Raw genomic sequence first — 25,607 nt, forward strand, 5'->3', positions numbered from 1 at the left:
GTACAACTTCATTTCTGTATACTATGTCTTGCGAGGAATGTACTCAATTGATGATGTTGGGTTTGCATAATTTTTTTAATTCAATTTATTTTTTGCTTGAATTTCTTGTTTGAAGCTCTCAGATTAAAAGACTGGTTATTTAGAGATATTTATCACATTTTTTTTTCGCTTTCATGTCTTATCTACCTATATTTTTTTCTCCATATCTCCTGCTAAGTCAGCATTATCACACAGCCTACCCAAGTGGTTTGATTAGTTTGGTACCAAGTGCAAAGTTGTTTGGACCCAATATTTGAGTGGCTACAAGTTATTAAGAATGAGGCCAAGTGTTTAAAAATGCCCGAATATCCTCTTTCTAAGCCTGCCTGATTATTTGCATTTAATTGGCTGCAGCTGTTCTGGTCTCTAAATGAGACTGGTACCTCTGAATTGTGTACCCTTTCACTGTGGGCTGTTTGGATTCATCTGGATGAAAAAAAATCTCAGCTTGTACTCCTTTGTATACTTTATAGATTTGTTTGACATGTAATTGTCTGTGCATGTGACTTCATTTTTTTCCCCATACGTGCAAACAAACATTTGAGTACACACAGTCAAGAAAATACTTCCTACCAACCAGTTAGTGGAACACCGAAGGGCCTCCTGATTCCTGTGTATTTCAGAGAGCTTTACTTTTAGGGCGAGCCTCGCTACTTAGTTAAACAAAAGGGCCTCCATGTTGGTCCTCTAGGTAAACACACTTTCCTGAGAAAACACGGACACAGTTACACTTTAACCTGCCCGGGAGGCCACAACTACATCCTCCCGGACAGTTTAGATCGAACTGGGCTATAGTTCAGACCCTCAGTGAGAATCATGTGCTGCACGTGAAACCATGCAGGCCTGTCAAACAATGGTGCCTTTGACAGCCATGCTCCCCCTCCCTAGTCCACAGTACAGTCAGAGCACTGTCTCTCTAGGGCTTGGATGTCACTCCCCATCTCTGTTGTGCTCCCCTGGAGCTGACCAGCTGGCTTCTAGGCTCTGGGTTGTGAAAAGCAGCAGCACAGAGGAGCTACAGTCAAAGTTTAGCCCGCATTAGCTCTTCAGAGAGGCCAGCAGCAACTCAAGCCAACCAAGTCGAAGTTGTTCCACGTAAATAACCTGATAAGTTCAGCCACTTGAGAGTAGGCTGAGCTGGTCCTTTGACCCACCTGACATAATCTCATCTTTGGCCCCTTAATCCTGCTCTGCAATGCTTTTCACATTTTCACACACATTTTTTTTCCATGCCCTGTGGTGCACTAACCACAGTGTAATATTCCTATACAGAAAATATGCAGAATTTGCTTTCTCAGCATGACAAAAATGTGAATTATAGCCTTTTTTAAGCAATGAACTACAATTAAAATCAGTCCCAGTTAGCAAAGACTGTAGGGATTGTGCAATTGCCTGAGGAAACACAAGTCAGTCAAATTTTAATAAAATGCAGATGGCTAAGCTCAAATGTGTTTCATGCTCTGGATTCTCAAGTATCCACAAGGCATTGCAGCATTATCTGTTAAACATGTTAACAATTGTTCAGCTCTATAAGTCGCTGGCGTGCAGTACAGGTACTGCATATTGTGTCTAACTCACAGGTCATTCTAACTACATGCAGTAATGTCGCTTGTTGAAGTATATCTGCCTGTAATGCAAAATAGAGAGAAGAAAGCATATTACTGTGCCTCCATTACTGCACAAACAAAGGTTTGAGTGTGCTTTGAAGCCATTGTGACTGGAGACATTTTTGTACACTCAGAATGAAGTGGCTGACTGAAGTCTCAAGCCTGAACAGATTTCAACATTAGGAACACTGAATAAGGCATTCTTATCTCTCTGCTAGATGATGGACATATAGGCAAGCGATGAGAGTTATATGATGTTATAGTTATGCAGAGCTGCCACCTCCCCCAGGCAGCGGCGGTCATGTAAACAGACAACGCTCTAGAGGAATGCTGGACTCTGTGACCTCCCGCCCCGACTGCTGTTACAGTGCACTGAGTTCAGTTAAAGCAGCCCTCCCCACGCTGCGCCTCCCCAGAGCTCCGCCTCGCCCAACCCTAGTCTGAGGCCCCTCAGGGTGGAAAAAACACACCTCTTTCACCCAACACCGCAGCCTGTTCACATATACATATACACGTACGTGAACGGACACACACAGAAAGACAAGTGGCTCTTTTCTTTGCCATCCCAGCCGTCAGGACATCAAGCTCGGGTTTCAGGCTGCCTTGTTCTTTGGTTAAATGTACTTGGTCCTCCTTTTATTCCTTCGTTCCTGTAGAGTTAAAAAATAATCATGGGTATACTGTTCAGTCCTATATTTTCAGGCTTAGTTGTTTCTTTTTTTTGGTAACTGCAAAATTTAATTGTAAAATAAGCCTGTCCCTGACACTAAGGAGCTCTAAGACATTCTTTCCTCTTACCAGTCACTATTTCAAGTTCGCTAACTGATAACGCTGACCTCAATTTTTGTTAGAAAATAGAACCACATGAATTTAAAAAAAAAATTACTTTTGTGAAAGCTTGTTTTTCTGATTAAACTCTTTCCCCGCTTTAAATAAACATTCAGTGAAATGTGGTTTGGGAGGCGTATACTACAGTGTCAAGCAGACACTGCCATCTGCTGGAGTGCAAATTGAGGTGAAAGAGCAGGTCAGCAAGGATGAAGGCTCTAAGATGCTGGTTTGTAAAGTCAAACAGACTTACATCTGACAAAGTACTGAGCAGCAGAGGAAAAGCAAGACAGACACTGAGAGCCACATCTAACAGAAATTCACTCTGTTTCTCAGTCACACACGAGTTGTAACCCCGCTAAGATCCCTTGAATAAATCAAGTCAGTCAGAGGGAAGACCTAGTTAAAACGTAGCATGAAGCTGAGCTGCAGCTGCTTATATGTCATGGTTTATGAATCTTAAGTGGATTTTGTAATTGATTGCAGAAGCAGAGTGATGATTATCGCTTTGCTGCAACTCGTCACATTAAACACGAGAGGCCTAACACATGTATGCGTTACTTGTGCACACAGTTAGACATGTGGATGCACACATACACAGACGCACACGCACACACACTCACACACACACAATCACAGTTAGCCGTTGTCTGAGGAAATGAGGAGCTGTCTGGTGCCATAGCAACCAATGCGGATATCCCACCCTTCTAGAGCAAGACAGAAAAAAAAACAACAAAAAAACAAAAGTGGCAATGAGAGATTGACAAGGCCCTAATGAGATCCCTGCTACAGAGATTATCTATCTATTTATCTGTCTGTTTGTCTCATCTAGCTACTGTCTGTCTTGTGGTCAGGCAGTTTATCACAGACCGAATGGGAAAAGTAGAAAACGTTAAACCACAGCTACGGCAACATCAAGAAATTTTAGGAAACAAAATGTAAGGAACAGAATAGCCACGCGTGGGTGAGAAAAGAGGTGAGCGCACACTGATGTGGAAGGAGAGAAATGAAACAAGGCAAGACGAAAAATGCTCAGACTACTCTCTGGGGCACGTCTGTCTGTTGTGAGCACTGAGCCATTGCCTAAAAACACAGACACTGCCGCAGTCTGCATCAGCCTCCCTTTCACCGCCGTGGCTCCCGTTTGAACTGCGCTCATATGTAATACTATTATTCTGGCCCATATACCAGGTTACATAACACTCCGAGCCAAATCCTGACCTCAATCTGCAAAACAGTCACTCTTGCACTGATCAGAAGGTTAGACTCCTTATGAGCACTGACGTATGTGGAGCACAGCAACAAAAAAATAGTCAAGACGTCACAGGACTGTTAATAGCCAAAGTTTGCTGGTTTGGAACTACCTACTCTGCATATGAGCTAATGATCATTGTTAATAATTATTTTTTTCCCTTCTGTAGGTGGCTTTAAGAACTTCTGGAATGGATGGAGAGACCCAACTGCGTTACCCCCCACCCGGTAAGTTGAGCCCTTATCGAGCCTCACTTCCTGGGCTGGCCTGCAGGTGGAAGTCACACCCACGGCTATGCACGCCACAAACAACATCCCTGTTGGAAAAAGACTCCACTCCCATTTACTTTTCCTATCTATCAAGTCTGTGTGATGTGATAATCATTGTTTGTGGCCACTTCATATCAGTAGTTCAGCATGAGTGATAGTCTGTGTGTCTGTGTGGTGCTGATGCTATTTATGTCAACAGTGTATGGCAGAAGACCACAAGAAGTGACTCACAGCACTGACATGACCTAAATCTTTTTTTTTCTTTACTGCAGTGTCATTGTGTTGTCTTTGTGTGAAGCAGCCAGCTTTGCTCACACTGTTGGGCTTTGATGTGCTGCCCTGAAGTGAGTGTGGAACATGTCAGTGAAACTGTAGAGTCAGAGAGATGGCTGAATGAGACTCGAGAGAGGCCGTGACTTTGACTTGTGTGAAAAAGCGCTTTATAGATTAAAATAAATGTGTCTCTTGTTAGACTGCTAGTCAGGGATCATCGTAGGGGAGGTAACCCCTTAGTACAAATTCAACTTTTTCCCTAAAGATATATTTCATCCTCACATGACCTAGTTTTGCCATTTTAATAATTCTTTGTGGATGAATTTACAGCCCTTGAAAAATCTTAGCAGAGGTGCCTCAGTCCTCCACTGCACCTTTACACTCGGTCCACCTGTGAATGAAGTTTATTGAAAATCATTCGGCCGTTCATCTGCCTCCATGCTGTTGTTCTGTTACCTGGCGTGGGCCGGAGTGCCTCCTTCTCCTCTTCAGGAGTGCAGCGGCTGCAGCCCCACCTGACGCACTTATCTGCTTGCCTACTGATCTACGCCTTGGCCCGAGGAGATGGATGGAGTGGGGATTGGACTACCAGCCAATAACAGTCCTCATTCTGACAGCACTGAAGTGACTTGACACATGTATTCAGCCAATCAGAGAACACTGCAGCAAAGGAAGAAGGAGCCGTTAAAAAAAGGGGGGTGTCTCTGGTGTCCTGTGCTTTCACAGGTTTTGCAAGTCACAGCTAAATTGCAAAACTGAAATCAAACCAAGTTGTGCGGTTATTAACTAGCACGTTAAACTTCACCATGGCACTACTAGATGGGATTATTCATAATCAATACTGTCTTTGAATATAAGGCCTGTAGATGATAGCAAAATGTTGGTTTTATGCTACATTGTTTGAAAGTAATCACTGCAGCTATTAATAGGCTTATATGAGCAACACATCCCTGTCACACTGTTGCTCTTGACTGCAGTGGCTAAAGCACCATGGTTTGCTTTTCACTTTTGAGACATTTGAAAAGGTTGGTTTTGATTTTTGTTGGTTATCATTCACTCATTCATAGCTTGGATTCACTCTTGGCTTATCTGGATCTAAAAAGAGAACTGTCTCCCAGCAATGATGATGCATATAAAGGAAAGAAAAGCTTTCATCTGTGGGGCCTTTAGGTATATTCACCACCTCAGATATATGGAATGCCGTCCTAAAGAATCAACCCAGGATACAGGTTGTTATCTTTAGAGTCTGTAAAGTCAGTTACCGCAGTAAAAGGTCTATTACCTTGTCTGACACAGCGTGGCAGTGCCGTCTTAACGGCTGCAGACACATGCCACATATCAGTGTCCAGCCGGCAGAGGACCTCTCTATTAGTGTGCCCCTAACTGCACATGTTACAGTCCCCTTATCGGTCAATATTCCCTGGGAGCTTAGATGAGAGGTGGTTGTCTTGAGTTTTTATCTTGCAGTGCTGGTTGCCGATTGTGTTCGAATGATTTTTGTGTTTTAACCAGATGGATACACGTTTATTTTTCACCAACGTGATGTGTGATATGTAAGTAGGGTGTGGTCTAGTTGGCATCTGTCGGTTTATATTTAAGTACAATATTTTAAAAAAGTAATAAATAATCAACGCTGCTTTTTATTACTCAGAAATATGTAATACATTAGCAGTATGAGCATACGCGCTTTATTGAGAGGTGATCTCGTGTGGTCACCGACTTTATAACCTTTGAAAAGGATATTTTCTGATATTAGTTTTTAGCTGAATATTAATGTAACATGTTAAATAAAATTTCAACAAACTTTTGTGGAAAGTTCAGCTGTGTGGTTAGAAAAACAAACAAGTAATTAGTTTGTGTTGTGAGTCTGGATCAGGATGCAGGTCAAGGATTATTTTTAATGAATTTTTTAACACTGAGATATGACAAAATTAAAAAAAAAAGAAGCATTTTGCTTTTGCTTCATGAGCTGTTACTCAGTGAAAATAGTCTAGACCATGTATGACTGGGTTATTTTGACGCAGGTTATCAGTGTTTCGGAATTCTTTGTTTTGTTATCCTGGCTTTTTGGAAAAATGTTCCTTCCATGAGCCTTGTAGGGTTTACTTTAAAGTCACGATATGTCCGTGTTTTTTTTTTTTTTGTCTATAAAAAACCTCCAAAGTTTCAGTTCTTGGGACGAAAGTCACAACAGCCGGTCCAATAATCCTTTGGTTCAGAACCTATAAAATCTACTTTTAAGTGACATATTATCATCTTCCGAACAACCATATTTATATTCCTGTTTCCTTTTGTGCTTGAAGACTTACGTTGAAAAAGGTCATGTGGTACCTGGGCCCCAGGATATAAGTTTATTTGTCTGCGTGTTGTTTTCTCTGTCTATATGAAAGGTAAAGCACTGATTTTTTTTTTAAAAAAAGAAAAAGCTTCTAAAAAAGTTGCTTATTAGATCCATGTTTAGTTTGCTTCAGCCAAACCAGTTTCTTTCTGTTACATTTTAATGGGAAAGCACTCACAGGCTTATTCACCATTGGATCTAGTGCTGGGTGTATTGAAAACATTTGTATTTAAAAAGTTAAAATGTTAGATTAAAAGATCGAAAACACCTCCTAGTCTCTTACTTAAATTGTCATTTAAGCAGAGATTCACCTCTCTGTAATATCTTACGTTACTGTTTCTGCAGACCAGCATGAATTCATTACTCTGCACAGTTCTGCATGTTTACATGACTCATTTACAGACTGTAAATAATCCGTTCAAAATGAAGGGCTACAAAATTACAATTTGAGTTCTTTTTTTCATCTAGAAAATAAATTTCTTGAATTGCTTCATAGCAACATTGTTATATTTTACAGGTAAAACAATCACAGGACAGTCTGTATATACAGTGCAGTCTCTCATTCAGAACGTGTTGATATTTAATGATTTCTGCATATCTGTGTGACTTCAGTATTCAGGTACCGATCAGAAATTAACATGGTTTTTGATTTTATCCCGTGACCGCATCAGTATTCACATTGATGATCAGCTCTTTTAAAATTGCATTGTGAGAGCCTGCAGACTGTAGTAGCTCGACTCACTGTGTGTATCTTTTTCCTCCCTCCATCCTTCCAAGCCTTACAGCCACAGTTCATGACTCACAAGGTACTCTGTGTGTGTGTTTTCTGTTTTATTTGTGTGCCTGAGCGTCTGAATATACTGGAAAAGGCAATAGTGGACACAGTCCTGTATGGACTCTCAACTCTCAAAAAAGACATACCGTATTATTCCAGATTAGGAAATCTATGTGCTTTAGTGATCGAGGATATGATTCAGTGTTCTTTGGGCGGTGTTAATGTGGTTGAATGACCAGTGTTTTTCATGTGGCCTCAAGAAGTGAAAGTGCGACTGAGTCATCAAATAGAGACACAATAGAACAGGAAACCACAGTGGTGCCTACACACCCTAGTGCCGTAAGCACACAGTTGGGTTACTTGATTGCTAAATTTGAAGAATTTTGCTTGCTCATTATGGCTTTCCACTGTTCAGAGTCATGTCTCACGTGTTTGGAAAGACACACCCAACAAGTGGTCTGATTTATTGCTTTGGAAACAAAAGCATTTGTTTTAAAGAGAGATGTGCGGTGTTGAATCTTTCAGGCGAATTACTCACCTACATTTGAAAAAGACAGCAATTGTGCTTTTTTAGTGTTAACTGTGGATGAATATGTATCCAAGAGAATTGAAGTAGAAGAAGAAAAAAAATAGTACTGTACTGGCCCACATGGTGAATAGTGATTTATATTTTAGGATTAGACAGTCAAGTAAAAGTCAGGTGAAACAGAGAGGAAAATTAGTGAGATTGCCGAGAACTACTGCTGTTATTTCCAAAATGCGGCGTATCAAAATGATTAGACTGCATGCAAAAGTCCTACAGGAGAGAGGGAGAATATGTCAGCTACACAGATGTAACTTTACATGTTACTCTGAACATGTCACATGCAGAAGAATGGGTTTTAAAGATTTTAAAGATTAGTTCCCTATAGGAAATAAATTAATCTCAAGAACTTCCTTTTCAAAATAATACAACATATAAAATGAAATGAGATTTTCCGGACAATTTACAGACCATTTTTACTCTATATTATGTCTTTATAGGGCTGAGTGGCATCAACTATACCTATATGCCTTAAAGCTTAGATGTGTGAATGATTTAAAATTAGAATTAAAGGGCTGTTCCTATTTGTTGAATAAAAATAGCGAAGGATGACTTGGAGTCTGCTACTGATAATTATCGTGATTCTCCTTGAATTTAGCTTGCGGTCAGGCAGGGGAATCCTGCATGCAAATGTTAATTGCTTCTTGTTTGCTGTCTTAATCTGGCTTTCATTCTTCCTGACCAATTACTGTCATTTCAGAGGTTCAGATTATTGGCTCTCCTTTCCCTCCTCCACAGCAGACATGTGTAACAGTCTGGTAATGTGTGTGTAATATTTGGCATTTTCCAAACTAGGGTGATCCGCTTGTTGTTTATTAAAATGACTCAGTGGGTCAGCTTCCAGAGAGTGATGTCCAAAATGAAAAAGAGCAACTTGTTTGAGGTGAAAGGCGTGACCACACGCTGTAAGATGCAGTGTCTGTGACATCACCCACAGGTTTGTGAAGGGAGGTTTTCACGCCAGGATCTGGGTTAGCCAGCCCAAATTTAGGCAAAGAGGAGGTGCATGGAAGGATAAGCAATAATGACTGACTGTGAGAGGCTGAGACGCCTGCCTGTCAACAAAGACACTAGAAAGACGCTCTAGATTTAGGAGTCTATTGGTCTTTGAGAGCCTGTCACCTGTCCTGAATCTAAGAGAAACAGTTATCAAAATTAAGCATAATTAATTTTGTTAAGAGGGTAAACCTCTCTGCTTTAAGAATTTGCCAGACCTGCTGTGTGTTTTCAGATTCTGCCATATTTAGATTCGAATTTTGGTGACTGTTAAGTTACGTGCAGGTGACGTGCGTTGAACGTGACACACAAAACAAACGCAAATAGGTGGGATGATGAAGTGAACATAATAAACAGGAAAATCAAAACGACTGGGACTTTTAATAAATGTTTTTTTTACACCCCCATAGATGTTAATAAGTGCTGTATGTCCGATTGGCACACCCATTACGGAGGAGATAGGTTACACACAGATGTAGATGTGCTACAATCATTATAGTAAGATATATTGTTTTCTGTAATAAAAATCACAAAATGAAATCTTTGCTAATAGGCAGCCGGTATGGTAACACCTAAAGGCAGCCTTTCATGGGCAGATATTTTAAATTCCATAAATTAAATAGCATTTGGTTTCTGAGATTCAAAGACTGCATGTTTAGAATTAACAGGTTTTTTTTTTTTTTTTTTTTTTGTTTTTTAATTGAAGGCTGGAAAATTTACCCAAAGTAAAGTTTACAAAGCAAGTTACAACTGTGCTATGCATGTGCAAATTTATAGGTTATGGCTTTACGAATGGCTCAGTCTAATGTGTGACACTATCATGTTAGAATAGAATAGAATAGAATTCAACTTTATTGTCATTGCACATGCACAGGTACAGGGCAACGAAATGCAGTTTGCATCCATCCAGAAAGTGCTTTAGTCGTGATATAGATATACTACAATATAAATTAGCAATAATAGAGATGTGTAAGTATATTACAGAAATGTAAGTATATTACAGAAATGGGTCTGTTATGGTATGTTATAATGTACACAGTGTGAAGTATGTTATGAATATTCTATAACTATAAGTATGTACAGGCTGTAGTGAGTACAAGCTATGTACAGGCTATGAACAGGATATAAATATGAAATAAAAACTATACAGAAATCTGAGATATACAGTTATACAGAAATGTGAACTATGTAAGTTATAAACAGTTGTGGGATTAAAAATTATCGTATGTACAGAATGATTATCTACACAGAACTATACAGTAGTGGTAAAGTGCTAGTGGTTGTGGGTGTGTGTATGTTCAGTCCATGAGTTTAACGTGGGTCAGATGTCAGGAGGCAGAGTTCAGGAGTCTGACAGCTGTGGGGAAGAAGCTGTTCCGGTACCTGGTGGTCTTAGTCCGGAGGCTCCTGTAGCGCCTCCCAGAGGGCAGGAGGGTGAAGAGTCCATGTGATGGGTGACTGGGGTCTTTGATGATTTTCCCAGCCCTTTTCAGACACCGCTTCCTGTAGATGTCCTTTATGGCAGGAAGTGGTGCTCCGGCGATGCGCTGGGCAGTTTTCACGACCCTCTGCAACGCCTTCCGGTCCGAGGCAGAGCAGTTCCCGTACCAGACTGTTATACAGTTGGTCAGGATGCTCTCGATGGTGCAGCGATAGAAGTTCACCAGGATGTCTGAGGATGTTTCCCCTGCAATATCTGAACAAATGCCATTCTAATGAGCACTAGCGACGCAATTACCAAAGAAGAAATTATGGTAAAATATCTTCTTTGTAATGTCTCTGCTAACACGAAGTAGTAGATGTGAAGTTTACTGTATGGGGTTAGTGTAGTTCTGTTGTTCTTGCATGGTTTAGGCTGACTGTGCAAGACTGTCTGGTTAGTCGCTCCTCAGTTTGATGCATGTCTGACTTCAGTACTTCAAGTCCTTCACCTGTAATCCTCATTTAGTGCCATGTGATCCTTTTATCCTTTTTACACCAATGGTGTGATTTGTTTCTGTCGTGTAACAGTGGGTAGAATTTTAATAGAAACGCACTGTTATTGTGCTTAATGTTTGATCTTTGACTTTTTCCACTTTTTTGATATGATCTTTAGCAGCTGCCCAAATAGCATAATTGTGTGCACAGTTGCACAAACTCTCTTGATGATTCACTGAGACATTTGGTGCAAATTAAGTTGTGCCACAAATATGACTCCCAAAATAATACTTGAACAGAGCAATTTAGATCCAGTCACAGCTGAAGCATACTTTACACACAGATAGATTGATCTCTCCGTCATGTGCTTGGCTCATTGGTTGCTGAGGTCCTGTGGTAATAATTACTTGGTGAAACTTGGTGTAAAGTGCACAGTGTTTTAAATTACCAAGAATAATTTAATGATTAGTTCTAGTGCTTATTCATATCTATAAAGTAGTTGGGTCCTCAAGGTTTCTGGATAGTGACACTTTCTCTGTAATTTCGCCTCTGTTTGCAACCACAGTGGATTTTAAGTCAAATAATCAAGATGAGATTCAAGTGCAGGTCAATTCACGTTTAATTCAAGAGGTTTTACCAAAGTTTTAAATGAAAGGTTTACACTTCCACAATTTCAGAAGGTCAAAATTAATTGGACAAACTAACCTAAATTTAAATACAAGATTCGCTTTCTCCCCCTAAAAGGGAGGGTGTGTGCAGTCGGTTCCATTTGTTTGTCTGTCTGTTTGTTAGTTGTATGGCATCCACAGTTTTCATTATATTGTGTTCAAATTTTGTGTGATGGTAGATAACAACATCTTAGGCTGATTTCATTTTGGCAAAAATTGGGTCAAGGTCAGTAAAAACTGACAGTCATTTATGGATCCTCTGCAAACTTCACAACAATATACTAGAACCTGCAGGACGTGAATCCTTCAGATGACTAAGCATTTAACCTTGACCTTCATTGTTAGCGCCCGTGGTCAAAGTTGACCTTGAAAAAAAATATCAAGAAACCATATCGAGTCATATATCATATGAGAGGGCATGAAGAGAGCGGTACGATACACTTTTTATTTTTTCAATGTAATGCCCTGTGACATCACAATGACGCCATAAAGTTTCGCAAAATCACACACTGCATAAATATATGTTAACATTTACATTTTTACAGTTTAGAAAAGCCAAAGATTTCAGCCAATTCTGTAAAGATAATAAAATACACTATTTTAATATGTAATGCTTTTAGGTCATAGAGCAAATTTACAAATCCTTTACTGCCTTGACTGCTTGCCTGAACCCTAGAAACCAAATTTAGTTTTCTCCTTTGAGATGCTCCAGGCCTTTACTACAGCCGCCTTAAGTTTCTGTTTGTGCATCTCACTGACCTCGGTTTGAAAAGCGTGCTCTGTCAGGTGACTGACTTGAATGTTGGAGAATATTATGTTTCTTTACTTTAAGAAACTCTTGGGTTGCTTTTGCTCTAAACTTTAGATCATTATCTGTTTGCACTGTGAAGCTCTGTTTGATCAGTTTTGCAGCATTTGGTGAAATCTGAGCAAAGAGTATTGCTCTGTACACTTTATAATTCACCCTGATGCTTCTTCTATCTGCAGTCACATCATCAATAAACACTACTGGTGTGGTTCCAGTCACAGCCATGCATGCCCATGCCATAGCATGTTTGACATGTTTGACAGATGATGCGGTGTGTTTCAGATCATGAGCTGCTCTCCTTCTCCAAATTTTTCTCTTTCCATCATTCTGGTACAAATTAATATCGGTTTCAACTCTCCACATTATATTTTCCAGAGCTGTGCGGTCTCTTTTCAGATGTTTTCTGACAAAGTCTAATCTGACCTTCTTTTTCTTGATTGTACCCAATGCCTGTTTCTTCTTGGCACTTACTTCCTTGAGAGTGTTCTCGACTCAGTTAGATGTCGTGAAGTTGTTTTTCCTGATATAATTCTATATCAAGCACTAAAGTTGTTTTCTGTGATCTTTCATGCTTTTGCATTTTGCTGAGCTGGCCACTGCATATGTGGATTGACGATAAGGCCACTCCTGAACTTTCTGCTACCTCTCTGATAAGTTTATGTTGGTTTTTTAGCCTAATCCAGCCTCCTGTCACACCTGCATATCTTTGGATCTCATATTGAGAGTTCCAGTGAACCACTACCAAATGCAAGATCAACACTTGGAATCAGCTCCATAGCTTTTATATCCTTAATCTGTCTTGGGATAACAAGGGACCAGGCCTCACCTGGCCATGAAACAGCTTGTCAACTTTCCAGTTACTTTATCTGAAAATAGGGGACGGTGTAGAAATATGGCTTACTTCTTAAACACCGGTGATATCTTTGTTAAATCCCTTAAATTAAAGCTCACATTCGACTGTTTGTTTTAATATTCACTGTGGGACCATACCAAGATATAAATTGCATAGTCGTGTCTTTCAGTGTTATAAGATGACAGTGTAAAATCAGACTACTTTAGCAGATTTTAAAATGTTTGCTCTGTTTTCCGTGGATAAAATGGGATCATTCTAAGCAGTAATGCTGTTAATTTAAAAGAAAATGCATCAAACAACTTAATCGTCTCCTGAAATGCTTTCGCACAATATTACATGTCAGATGGAGTCTATCTATTAGACCGGTCCTTCTGTAAAGCTGGCAAGAGACTTGTGGCCATCCCATCGTTAAGTGGGGAATTAAAAATCCTGAGAAGTTGTTAATCGCCACAGTCATTCAGATTCCATATAGGCTCTACACGGCTGAGGACATCTATGAGCTGTGGAAGGGGCATGGTCCTGGGGAAACTGGGCCAATGCTATTGGACCCAATAGTGTTTAATTAGAGGGAGAGCTTGGCAGGGACCGATGAAGGAGAAAGGCTCTCAGGATGTTAGTCCAGGGTGAGAGGGTTCGCACACAAAACAGTGGCTTTTCATCACTGCATGACTCACTCAGTTTGTGTGTAAAGTATAGTGCATGTGCGTATGTGTGCGCATGTAGGGGGTGGGGGGAGAGAGAAAGTGAGAAAATGTGTATGTGTGCTTGTACTGTTTCCGTGTGTGTGTGTGTGTGTGTGTGTGTGTGTGTGTGTGTGTGTGTGTGTGTGTGTGTGTGTTTCTTACCTCACTGCTCAGGCATTCCAGTAGAGAAAGTGGTGTGAAGTGAAAGAGTGGCTCTCACAGTGTGGGTATTCATGGATCGGGCCCCCGTGGGCCAGTCAGGGCTCCAATGTTCACAGACAAAGCCTCTCCAGCCGGACCCAGACACACTCATATAGAAAGGGGAGCAACAGAAGGAGAGGAACGCAGAAGAGGGAGACAAGGTAACAAGGGGAGAGAAAATTGGAGAAGGGGTGCGAGGGGGGCAACAGGAGAATGTCTGTTGGCAGCTCCCTTCTCCCAGGAATGCAGGTGTGATCGGTTACCATCTATAAGTGGACCAACTCAAATATTTTCTGCTCTGAGCTACAGCCTGGAGTTTTGTTTGGGAAAAATCTAAATGGATGCCTGTCTTTTTTGAATATTGTGTTTCAGATTTCCTAAGGGTTAAACCCGAGATGCTTTGTAGTGCCTCTCATCTTTACTGTACCTTTACTTTAAATAACTGTTACACTGGAAACCACTTGCTAACCCCATATTCATCGGCACCTTTGTCCTTTTCTTTCTCTCCCTGCTGCCGTCGGACTCCATAAATCTCTCTCTCCCTTCTGAGGAAGTGGCTCCTCCCTTTCTTTTTACATCAGCCAATCCTCTCCCTCTCCCAGTCCTCTCTACTCCCACCAGCATTAAGCCAGCAGCTTGAGCTCTTAGGATTCCATGAAAGTTTATTCCACTTGGCCGTCCCGTCACTGCTCCCCCTGCCCTGGCCCCTTCCCTAGATCGGGTAGCCTGGTTCACTGTGTCCTTAAACAACCCGTGTGCATGTACAGGAAAGGGGCCCCGAAGTAGGGAGGCCCATCTCTAATCCTTACTTTTCGAAGAGACAGACTCACACTGGAAAGTCTTTATACTGGCTTCTCTTTATTTATTTCTGGCTACAGTCATCACACAGTCTAATTACCACAGTCATCAATAACAGTATTATCTGGTAGAACAGATGTGGTAAAACAATATAATACAGACTGCTTAGCAACTGATAGGAATCATTTAGAAAAGATATAAAAATATACATCCTGAAGAGAGATGTTTTTCTTCCATAGATCTTTTCATGTTAATATCTGGAATATACAAATATTTTTTGTTTTCCTTTTTGGACAGTTTAAGAAAGAACCCCTACAGTCCAGTATTCACAAGGCGTTTGTGATGCTTTATAACAACTTTTACGTTCCCCATGGAAATCTCAATTGAAGGGCTCTCGTGCATCATGACTTTTATATCGAATTTGCATTTTTAAAGAAATCAGGTGCAATTTTCTTTGAGATACATTACGTATTTCTTAAATACATTTATCTCATATTGAGCTGTAGCTCTCCTCCTGCTTGCAAACGTGGAGCCCTTATCAGTGTTAGAATGGATGGGTGGGTGGCACCTGCTACCATGAAATTGATGGCCCTGTCCTGAAGGTGCGTAGTCACACAAATTGTGAGTGGACAGCAGCCAAGAAATGGCCAGAAGACAGATGATATTCGATATTTGAAGTTAAATTAATCATGAGTGCATTGATATGCAACAAAAGCAGCAGATTATGAATTAAAAATTTGTATTTTTTGAAGCTTTCCTGAAATGTATTGTTTACAAAAGTATATTGCTCAGTTTGTCATCAGTTAAGAATTTGTGGGGGCGTGGTAGTAACGTGGAAGATAAGATTTTGCCAGTTACGGCTGTGAAAGCATAAAGTAACAAGGATACTTCCCGTTAGACCTTGTTAAAATATTTTCCCGTGAGTTGGACAGAGCATCTGGTTTGTTAGAATTCCTCGCCATTAGAATTCCTTACTGAGACAAGAATTGTCTCTGAGCCATGAATTCACCAAACTGCTGAAAACTGGAATAAAAAAAAAATCACCAAGGTCACAGCACTGGCACAAAAATAAGACTTGCAATATGCACACCTCAAAAGTTTGATTACAGGCTGGTTAAACGAATGTGCTGGCATTAACAATAAGCTGTTTTTGAATGATTCTGTTGACAACTAAATGCGTAAACCTACTATAATGAATGGAACACCGTTCGATTTGTGCAGATGTTTTAGGGTCTACTTGCACTGATTTGATTACACTTTAGTGAGAAATAGTAATAATAGTTGATAAATTAATCAGGATATGGCAGTAAAACTCACAGTAGTTATAAAGATGCATAAAGATGACTAAAAATATACCTAGTTATATTGGAAGGTATAATTAACTCAATGCATTTAATGATATTTAATCTTCCTGTTATGGATGGTGCTTTGATAACTTCTAAAATCTGTAGATGAAGCATACATGATGTGACTTCAGTTTCTGTGTATACAGAACCTACAGGTGGATGTTGGGTGTAGGTATGCCTTGTAAAATCCTAAATTGGGCAGCTAAAGCGGGGGTGGAACATTTGAGAAAGGGTGTGATGCAGTAAGTGGTGTAGGATGCTGTCTGCCTGAGCTGTCTTAAACTGCTATAGCTACACCCCGTGTTTAGAGATGTAGCTATTTATACTGGGTATAGCTGTAAAACCAGGAAAGCCAGAAACCACAGTTACAAATCACCTATCCAACAATGATGGGCAACTTCAGATGAACTGTTCTACAATACAAAACAGGCGCAATCACTCTTTTACATTATAAACTAGGGCATGAATGGATGGCTATTAAATATGAGTATACTGAAGGCACAGTAGACACACTGTCATATGGCTCTATGATCCCAGTGACTCCTCATCCCCTCAAATCCCTGATGAGCTAGAAGCCATGACCCTGGCATCTGCCAGCCGTAGCAGAAGAAGCAGGAAGCTATGACTGAGTCACACCTAGACAGATGCTGCGTATGACAAAGTCTCAGCAGTGAAACTGCCAGCACGCTCACTGCTACTGAAACTCTCACAGGGCAAGATGAATCGTTAAACATCGATCCTGACTTCTTTGGCTCCAAACTACACTAAATTATGCGAAGCAGCTGCTTTACATATTTGGATCACCCTATAAGGTTTCTGTTTGGTCTAAAACTGCTGTAAAATGTGGTCGTCTGAGACGTTCCTCAGTGATATTTTACAGTATTTTTTGAGTATGTCCTAAAAAGGGATACTATTTAAAAGACAGCAATAGTTGTGTTAGACCTTAAACTCGTGTTGAAATTCTGTCCTTCAGATGAACAAAGCACTTAGAGATGCCTGAGAGAACGCCTGGTCAGTCACTCTGTACTCCTGCTGGTATGTGTTGTGGAGGTAAAGCTGATTTCGGATGCAATCTTTGTGGAAGACTTTGTCTTTTTTGCAGCAGTGTTCAAGTTGATACTGTATACGTCTGAGATGGAAGTAGCCAAGCAAACAAGCATCACACTCAAATTTAGCAACAAGCATTTAAAAGGTGCTGTTTAAAGTCGTAAAAATACAAAACATTTGAGGCGATTACTAAACATAAATGAAGGCTTTTACACACCCATACAGGACTTTTTATTGGATTCCCATGCTTGTGTTTTTAAAATATATGTGTCTAACTTGTTGGATTATTCAGGATTGGGGAAACTAGTATCGCATTAAGCAGGAAACATGGTTCCTGAAAAAATTCTTCAAATTATAAGATGCAAATGGATATCCAGTGAGATATGAGATCTAGCAACACTAACGATCATGTAAAAAAATAGAAGTAGCAGAGACAAACAAATCAAATGTCTGACTGACAAGATTTAAACAGACACACTTCTTTAGCTGTATAAAATGTTAATGTTACTCATTGGATTTTGCTATGGTTACGGTATAAACCTAAATACAAATGCTTGCTTTTTAAGAAGAGGTTTACTCTAGCTTTCCATTGACTGCACTGAACACAAAAATGTCAGAAATACTTCCAAGTCATCGCAGCCAGGGCGAATTCAACCACCCCAGTGTGTCAGACAACACTTTCTCCAGTTAACCAGGTTTGAAGACTTTATTTTCCTAAATAAGTTCTTTGGTTTTTAACATCTGTGCTGCACTAATTTTTTTCCCAAAGTTGCAATTATTTATTGTTAGAAATTGCGGTATCACTCCTGACAGTTAAATGTTTTGTGAATTTAGATTTTACTCCTCGCAGTTCAAGTCTTTCTATCTGCGAACACCAGAATTTAGATAGAGGGTTCTGTCTATGATTAAATAAAGATTCATGTTTAGTTTTTAGTCACATGGATTTAAAAATCTAAGTAATGAGATTATGACTTTATTTTTTTCTGATAGCCACTCTGATTGTACACTGTGTGGAGGCCAATATATGAATATTTAAATATACGCACATGTATTTTCCCATCTTTAGTTTGCTGTGTGTGTGAGCAGGTATGCATTTATTTGTATCCGTGCGTGCAGTGGTGCATGCATGCGAGTTAAGTTTGATGTGCGTAAGTGAAGCTGTTTGTCTCGTTCTGTCCTGTGTGTTCAGAAATCTCCTTTTGCTGCAGACAGTCTGGGGTGCAGAAACGGTGCGGGGCGTGGGGGAGGTAGGCAGCGGACATGGCGGCAGGCCAGAATCAATTGGCAGTGTAATGAGATGGCCTGGTGCCAGGTAACCATGGAGCTACCCTCTTTGCCTGTCTCCCAGTGCAGAGTTCAAAATTAAACTGAATGAATGAGAGAGAGAGGGGAGGGGGGGAAGGAGGGCAGGGAAATGAGGGTCTGAAACGGCAGGAGTGGAGGGTGAGAGAAAGAAAGAAACGGCAAAAGAGGAGGGTGGCTGATGAGGGGCTGTGTACTATTTCTAAGCTCCGCTGTAAAATCTAACTTGAGCCCTTATTTTTGAAAAAAAGGAGGATGGAGGGGGTAAACTCAATATCCAGCCAGGGTTTTTATACTCTGGAATATCTCAAAATGCTGTTTCTATCCGTCTTCATTTTGCTTCAGTGCGCTGCCAGTGAAAAGTAGACTTTTAAGGGAAGAACAAGTGCACTCCACATAGCAAAAAAGAAATTAGACTCCATGAGTTTTTATCCTTGATGTTGTCCACGTTGAGCGGCTTCCTTCCTTTTGCGGGTCTAAAAGCATTTCTTTCTTTAATTTCCCTGTAAATCTTTGCATTTCTTCACCCCCCCTCACAGACCCCCACACTCTTCTTCCTGTCACAGAAGATGTGTTAATATTGAGCATTTGGCTGCTTTCTTAAAGTGATTAGTTCAAGTCAGTGGATCCTTCAGATGAATAGAAATTAAGTAATTAATAGAGTAATTACATCTTTTTCTTCTTCCTACAGCCTTTACCCCTGCTATGTCATTGTGCTTGCTCTTTTTTTGTATCTCTTCCTGCACATCATCTTCAAGAAGCAGTGTGCCACATTGGGTAGTTTTTCAGTTCTGCTTTGGCTGACGTATACAATGGTGAAACACTGGTGTACAACCATGATTACCCCAACTGAAGATCTGCCAAAACCTTTTATTAAAATAATTATAACACCGAATGTGAAAATGCCACATTTCAAAGGCTCTTAGTTTATAATCTGCATTGATTTAAATGTGTTAAGTGAAAAACAAAGTGCAAATTAAACAACTTTTTGTTTTTGTTTTTGAATGATTCGCACTATGAAGGCAATAATGTCAAACAAATGAAGGAACATTTGCAGAGTCCATCACCAATCCGAAACTCTTTATAAACTTGTTTCCAGTGACAACAATTGAGTTTTCTGCACTAAAGCTTACATCTTCAGTGTGTTAGAAACTGGCCAAACCTGGCTGAAACAGGGCAGAGCAAGCCACATATCACCAACATTTCTGCAACAAGCCACTACTTTTTATGTGGTGATGAAAGTAAATAGATGCTATATTTGTGTTGCCGCCTGTCCTGATATGACCTGCGCTTTCACTGGGATGTCGTCTTCATTTTCTAGCATATTTAGAGAGGGGGAGCGCTTGATGTCCTATCTGCACGGTACACCCTGTACAGTAGAAAAGCATGCTCAACAGTAGGCCTCATAGCCTGCGAAAAACGGCCAGGCACTCTCCGCTGAAATGGCCCAGACTTTGAGACTTTTGAGTGCACATTGACAGAGAGACGAGACAGTGGGCCAAGATGTCTGTGGTGTGGATTAATGGGGAGGACTGGAGAAAGGGTGCCGCAGTTGTGCGTGAGCAGAATATTTGATGGGGGAAGCGAGAGGAGGGAACAGTGAGGGACAAGCAATTGAAAGAAATGGGTGAGATGAAAGGGGGAAAAGATATAAAAATTGGACTGCAACATTCAGAAGCAAAGATGTACAAGTGTGAATGAAAAAATATAGTAAAAAAAAATATATGTTGCTGCTGTCTCATGTATCCCACTGGTTCTTTATCCTGCTCTCTCCTGCATGAGTGCGTCTTTTCCACATTCATCCTGCTGCACTGGGTTGATTATGGGGATGAATTCTCCATGAAGGCCGTCCTCACGGACACCTGAAATATGCATCCTAGTGATGTTAAGTAGAGAGTTATTGCTAAATATGTTAAAGTCAAAAAATAAAAAAAAAACAAGAATACACGCAGAAAAGCAGAGAACGAACAGTTAATTTTTGTGGGTACTAAGTGAAGCAAATGTCGACAAACTGTCATATAAAACACTTTATTTATGAAAATTATGACGAATTCTTTAATCGTCTGCACATCTTTAATCATTAAGCTATTTTATTAACTTTTATTAACTTGCTTTTGTGTACCCAATGCCCTTATCTGCTTTTATTTGACTCAACCAGCAATAATTTTCCAAAAAAAGACACAATTTTGGGGGGCTTGAAACATGATATTTGCATGAATGTATGTACTTGAGTAAGCTTATTATGTTCTGTAACATTATTTAACAAGATTATACCAAACCAAATTACAAATCCTACACAACATTGTTTTTATTTCACTTTTATATATAGATTTGACCTAAAATCTCAGCCTGAACCCTAAACCCTGGTGGATTTCACAAGTGTTACTGCAAGTCTGTGGAAGTTCATGAGAAAATACATTCGGAGTGGGCGGTTATTTTATATTTTGACTGCTATATCCAAAAATTAAAATCACCCATTTTTTATTTTTTAGGTACTCATGAAAGGATCGTTATTATGTATAATGCTATTAGACAAGACAAGAATCATGGCTGACATCACTGGACCATCCTTTTACTGTGGGAAGCACTAGCTGCCAAGAAGTCACTTAGTGCCAGTAACAGGAGTGACTTAGGGTGATATATAGGTTCTTGTAGAAACTTCCGCATCACAGACGCAGCTATGACTCAACTGTGAATCATAGCCTTAACATGATTAGACATTTACCAATGAAGTAACAAAAGAAGTGAGAGTGAACTATTGATGTTGCCTTTCCTGTAATCTTCCACATATCAATATTTGAATAATACACAGTATATAATTCTGTCCCTTTAAACATTTGAATGGGTTAAACATATTATAAATAATATATTAGGCCTGATTAGTTTCATGTTTACATTTTAGTCCACTGATGTAATGAATTCAAAGGTAGCAGTGGTATTGTTCAGGTTTCAGTGTTCTTATCAGCACATTCTTTCCAAATAAAAATATTTCAGCTTATCTTAAAAATGCTGTGGCTTTACAACATGGATGCAATAACAGTTTAAACAGTGCATCATGATCCTGAGTGTTGTAAGAGATCTGAGTAATAAATACCCCCTGTGATGTGTAAATATTAATGCATTTTAAGGTGTTTTACATACTTTAAGCTTGTAATGAGATTAAACTCCAGCAGCCTGTTAAGGGCCTGTCTTAAAAAATGCACAATGGAGTAAAAGTGCAGAAAAGAAAACCAGTGTGAAGTTTTGATTCAATAATCCTACAGGTTCAGTTTTAACACCCCAATTATAATGCTGAATGGTGTTTTAAGCCCAGTGGATATCAAGAACTATAGCTAGCATGCCATTATAGTAGAGTATTTAAAAAGGTCATTATGTTTTAATAAAAACCTCATTCCTGAGGTGGAAAATACAAGTTGGTTGAATGTACAGCATCCAAAGAGGCTACCGACAGACCGGTGCAGCAGGACAATAATAAGGGGGCGTATTATAAGGAGTCAGTTAAAAGGTCATAAAATCTAATTAAAACAATGAAATCCAGTTTTAATCTATGTGTCTAAGACCTGGATTATGCAGCGCACTTGTCACTGCATTCACTGACATAATGTTACCATATGAAAAATGTTGGTAATGATTTTTTGCCTATTGTTGGCAGCCCTCTTTCTCTTCCCCACTTTCCCAGGCTCTGAGAGTGGCTTTAAGGGGTTACCTTGTTAGAGGTTTGGGGTTATGCCCATGTCGCTCGCTCTGTTTTCTCCAACCTTCTGTTTTTGGAGAGGCCCTTCTCTGTGTCGGCACCGTGACAGGGTTCTTGGCAATATCCTGAAAGTCAAATCTGTTCATTTAGATTCAAGTGGTGACCATGGAGCAGACAGCAGCCCATTGGCATGCTGTGGCAAAACTAGTATCCAGGGCAGTTAATATCCTGAACCCAACATTTGTCCTTTTTCATAACACTAACAAGCTGATATGCATGGAGGGGATCCGTATGTGTGTGTGTGTGTGTGTGTGTGTGTTAGTTTTATTTTTAAGTATGCCGCATACTCAGGCTGTCTGTGCAGTTTTTACCAGATTAAATTTTGCTTTTAAATTAGCTTATTCTGCAGAGGTCAGGGTCAGATACAGCAGCATCTTGTTGTTTTTCTAATCTCTTGCTTTAGGAAACTTTGGTTGGGTGGTTGCTTATTGGTATGAGCTTCACTGAACACGCTTCCAGTGAGCAAGAATGTGAGGCAGCCATTTTAAAATCTGAAATGGTTCTTCCAGTGCTGGTGAAGATGACCTCACTGGGAGGTCAGTTCCTCGGATTTATGTTGGGTATATTATGGATATGATTAGTGATTTGTGTAAAACCAATGTAGACGCACATCTGCTGAGACTGAGAGTGATAAAAAACAAGTGTATAGATTTAACCCGGAAAATTTTCAGATGGCTTCACTAAAATAACTGCAGCATCTTTACTAATTTGGTTATTAAATATGATGTCTGTAAAATAAAATTCCTTGCCCTTTTGAATGTTTCTAGTAGAATTTTGGCTTTGTATCAGATAGGTAGTGCTTTTTATGCATCGTGACTGCAAGCGGCCAATAAACAGCCTTCAGATACTCCACTAGAAATACACAAATGTAAATGTAGTACTACTGACTGCAGCAGCCATGCTGTTTAACTACTGTACCGGTGTGACGTCAAGAGTGGCGCTGAGCCTGAGTTCAGATAGTCACGAGAGGAGACTGTTCAAGATAATCAGTGATGTTTTTATTTGAAATCTGGGATTCAAGACGATAAAAGTGAGAATATAGCATAAGATTACATTTTGTTTTTAAAAACACTGAATTTATATAATATAGTAAAATATCCATTATTGATATGTACATATTTTTAAAATAGAAATTATATAGTGGTTGAGCAAAAGTCACCTGTCCTGTGAGGCATCCGAGAGCATTTTTTTAAAACAGCAAAAAAAAAAAAACAACAACAACAACAACTTGCAGAGCATCAGGATTCGAGCATGTGCACGACGAACAGTAAACCACATGAACCTCACTCATTTACAGTTGTAGCTTTCCCCTCCCCACGGTGGCCCGAAAAGAGTTTCCTATGGACCGACAACACAGCTGTACGCCATTCGTCCGGTCTGAAAGACGGCTAACGGGACAAAGGGCACGAGTGAGGAGAGGGAAACGAGGGAGAGATGCTCGCTGAATCGCCCAGCCCACCCCTGTGCAGGACGGGGAGCACCTCTCTTCCTCTCTGCTCATAGCTGCTTTCTCCCGGCCCTCAGCCATTTTGGAGAGAGCAAAAAGTGGCTGCTTTCTCTCTCCCTCTCTCACTACGTGGCATAGCTTTAGAAAGGTTTCGGCTGCTGTGTTTGTAGCAGCAGAGAAGACACACTTTGCAGCTTGCACTTTGGGAGATATTATGTTTGCAGAGAAAAAATTCTGACGCGAAAACAAAACCCTTCCATCTCGACTTTTTATTTTTTAATGAATTTTTCCTTTTTTTTTGGTTTCCCTTGAATTCAGCTGCTAAGCCTCTCTCCTCCTTGCTGTGCACTTTTCACTCATGCTGTTTCCTTTTCTTTAATAACTTGCGCTGTAGTTTTGGTGGCCGGTCCATTCCCTCTTTTCTTTTTTAAAGTCATGTTTTCTCATCTCTCAATTTGATTTTTTTTTTATGTAACAGAGTTCAAGACAAAGGGATATGTCCATATTTTGGCAGCACTAAGAAGAGACAGAGCAGCAGCCAAGGATCCTGCTGGGATCCAAAAAAGCCAAGCAGAATGAAGCACCAAAAAAAAAAAAGAAAACACCACCCTTTCCTTTGCTTGGTCAGAAATTCCACTTTCTCTGTAGCCAGCCCTGCGCTGCGACTCCTCCTCATCCACATCTTACGGCATTCAACCTTTTGCCATTTCTCTCTTGCCGTACCTTTTTTTTTAAAGCCGATTTGAGGTTTTTGTACCCCGGAAAATGGGGACTGGACAACGGGTTATGAGTGCGTAACTAGGAGAGAACAAGGGGATGTTTTCTTCTTACTTTCGGTTGTGATTTAGCTTTTTTTTCTGCTATTAGTGTTATTATTGTTGTGCTTCTTATAGTTTTTAGTCGTTTGTGTTTTTAAGGGTGTGCTTGGATCACCACGTGTTTGTGTGGTTTTGGGAATGTGTGTGAACGGGTGTATACTCTCTGTGAATGTTAGACTTGCTGCTCTGTTCCCAATCAGTTTGTGATGATTTACATTCTGCTTTTTTTGTTGTTGTTTTGTTTTGGGTTTTTTTTACATTTTTATTTTAGGTTTCTTGATTTCTCCTAAAGCGTTGGCCTACACTTCTCTTCGAGCCTGACTTCATCTGAGTGTAGAGGACGTTTGACCACCAGGTCCAGCTTATGCCTTACTGGTATGTTGGCGATTTACGAAACTTACAGTTTTCTTTTTGTGGAAGCGGTTCAAAATAGGGTCTAACCCACACATTGCGATGCGTACGTGATTTTTATATTTTTTTTAAAAACTTTGCTTATTTTTCGATGGTGTTCGCTTTATGTTTTCTCTCCAGAAAAATTTTTAAGGACCAGAGAATTGAATTATTGAATTTAATTTATTAGGTCACTGCAAATTAGTATCACTTTTATTTTTATAATTAAAAAAAATACTTTGTATTTGGCAGCGGAGCGATTAAATGTGATTTGTAGTCTTTATTTTGTCTTATTTAAGAATATATAACTGCATGTGCTGGATGTGTTGTAGTATTTGCTTTTGCTGCTCTGTTGGAGACGTGGTACTTGTTTTTATTTTAATTATAGTGTGATATTTCATAAAAAGTCGTGCAGCGCAAAAATGCCTTTTTATTCAGTGCAAATTCATTTTCTTTAGTAAAATATTTCCTAGCGATGTGCGTTCTTGTGTTCAGATGTAAAACTATTTACAGTATACTATTCTGACATTTCAAAATTATACCTCAAAAGAATGTGATCAGTGGGGTAAACACACAAACACCGCATCTATTACAGTCATGTGCCCTGGCCTATTC

The 25,607-nt window shown here is 39.8% G+C and overlaps 1 long non-coding RNA gene across 1 annotated transcript in view; it reads left to right on the forward strand.

The window, feature by feature from the left end:
• The window catches only part of LOC120442202, a 38,435-nt gene extending 13,268 nt beyond the window's left edge, over positions 1-25,167 (forward strand). Inside the window, exons 3-4 of the long non-coding RNA XR_005614568.1 lie at positions 3,896-3,953; positions 24,874-25,167. This is a non-coding gene — a long non-coding RNA (uncharacterized LOC120442202). The remainder of the gene's footprint in view (positions 1-3,895; positions 3,954-24,873) is intronic.
• The last annotated feature ends 440 nt before the right edge of the window (positions 25,168-25,607 follow it).

Source organism: Oreochromis aureus, linkage group 10, assembly GCF_013358895.1.
Source record: "Oreochromis aureus strain Israel breed Guangdong linkage group 10, ZZ_aureus, whole genome shotgun sequence".
In the NCBI taxonomy this organism is placed as follows: domain Eukaryota; kingdom Metazoa; phylum Chordata; class Actinopteri; order Cichliformes; family Cichlidae; genus Oreochromis; species Oreochromis aureus.